This window comes from Trachemys scripta, chromosome 6 (assembly GCF_013100865.1).
Source record: "Trachemys scripta elegans isolate TJP31775 chromosome 6, CAS_Tse_1.0, whole genome shotgun sequence".
NCBI classification, from domain to species: Eukaryota; Metazoa; Chordata; order Testudines; family Emydidae; genus Trachemys; species Trachemys scripta.
In genome coordinates this window covers 23,864,722-23,867,058 of record NC_048303.1, presented here as the reverse complement: position 1 = coordinate 23,867,058, position 2,337 = coordinate 23,864,722, and positions in this window count along the sequence as shown.

Sequence of the window (2,337 nt, the reverse complement as noted above, 5' to 3'; positions counted from 1 at the left end):
TAAAACTCATTTCTATTGTTGTATGGATGCTGTTTATACTTCTTGCAAAACCATCCTTTTCAGAGAGCTATGATCTTGCCCTTTTTACAATCCAGACAGGAAATCCCAAATGAAGGCAAATTTCTATGTGGAGATCTCCTCATCCATTGTACCCATTCTGCACCGTGGATCAGACATTGGTAGGGGATGCCAAATACACATTAGTCAAACATATTGAGGTAAACTAATCTCACCATAACTTCAAAAAGCGAGTGTAAAGACTTTAACATTTTGTGGCCTATGGCTCACACAGCAGGAAATGGAAATGTATATCACACACTTTTTTTGCTGTAACATGTTACTCCAACAGTTCCTAGCCAATCCTAGCCTGTGGCATGGTCCATCTATGCAATCTGCTACAGCTAATATGTGACTTGTCTTTTGCTTTACTGATGTGCTACTAAATCAGCATTGCAAGACTCCATTCACCATGTCCAAGTAATTTTTTTTTCTTGATGGGAAAATACAATATTAAGATTTTTCATGATCTTTAGTCATCAGAGAAAAAATAAAGGGTGGGGATAGATTTGGTGTCTGGGCTGGTAAATTTTCACAGCAGTTTGCCTAGGTCACATTAAATGCTGCAGCTCCAAACATCATCTGTAAACAGACGCAGCCAAGGCAGGGACTGCTGCTCTGGGAGGAAAGGGTAAAATGGGGCCAATCTCAGACCACCTTTGTCCCCTGCCCAATACTACCTGGATATAGAACTGTACAGAGAAGATCACCTTACACTTGGGGCACTAAGACTAGCTGGTGCCTCCCTCTCCACCCCTCACCGATATGTGGCCGTGAGAGAAAACTGCAGAGAGCAGGTTGCCAAACTAGCGGTAAGTAAGTGACTTTAGGCTTGGGATTTGTTTTTATTTTTTTGTTTTGAAGTTGGGTGGGATTTTTCATACTGTTGTAGCCTGGGGTTTTTTTCTGCTTTTCTCTGTGGCCGCATTTTTTTTTCTTTGACTATGTCCCGCACCCAGCACAATGATATTTTGTCTCAAATCTCAGCCAGCATTATGACGTACGGATGCAAATCCTCCCCCCATCCTCCCCGCTTTTGGGGGGCTGTTTTTTTTGACCAGTGTTGTTTTGAGCATTGTTTATGGCAACCCTCATTCCCTTTGGAAACAGAACTTTCTACAGTTTTGACTGGACTTTCTATGCCCTGCGATGACTGGCTGTTTGCACAACTCTTCCTCCCTCTGTCTCTTCGCCTCACCTTCACTCTCCACCTGCCCTGTCTCCCTCACTCCCCTTCCCTTCAGTGTCTTCTCTCCCTTCCATTTTCTTTCTATTTAGTTTATCCCCTCCTAAGTAAACACCCTCCCCCTAAAATTGTGGCACTAACATGACATTTGCTGCCATTACATTGTTCACTCTGCTTGTGTGTTAGACCTTTCCCCCCACCCTGTGACTATCTTGTCTATTTAAATTATAAACTCTTTGGGGCAGTAATCATCTACTGTTCTCTGTTTGGACAGTGCATAGCACAATGGGGCCCCATGCTTGGTTGGTCCTTAGGCACTACCATAATAAACATAATTAATACAATAAAATAATAATAATAGGACAATTAAAGGATTTTACATAAGGCTTTGTGCACTGGTGGAAACCACAAGATGAAGGAGGGTCCTACTGTTTGAAAAGTGCACAGATCAGTTTAAAAGACCTAACCAAAACAATACACACGCATTCTCTTCAGACACAACATACGGGTGTCTAGGTTTCATTTCACAAACAACAATGACATAATGTGTGTCTCTAGTGAATATATAGCAGTACAGCCTCTAGGAACACAAGTGAAATTAGTTGTAAGTAGGGTTGCAGCAGTCAGAGATCTGCATTTTAAATGCATAGTATTCAAAGATACTGTACATCTGAAATGAAATTCCTTGTAAACTTCCCAGAGATCTGACAGCACAGGACATTAGCCATGCAGAAAGTGAGAGCTATGCTGGTTACAGCATGGTGGAACGTAGCTCACATAAACTGCTTGGCACAGAGACTGTTGGCAGCTGTACACTCAACAGAGATCATGCACTTTCCCAAGATCTGGAGTGCAGTGTTCAGGGTACGATGTAGCCCTTAGATGTTACAAAGATGAATCATTGACCTTCATCAGCCTCACCTCTGCCTTCCCATGGATGTGGAAGCATGATTAGGGCAATGCTGTAGTTCTGTTTGGCCTTAGCAGGGGTCAACAGCTGATTACTAAAGAGGCTGGAGTTAGTTGATTTTCAAATTGCACAAGGCAGTTCAGTATACTTTTCCCACTCTTACTAGTGAAGAGATGAGCCACCC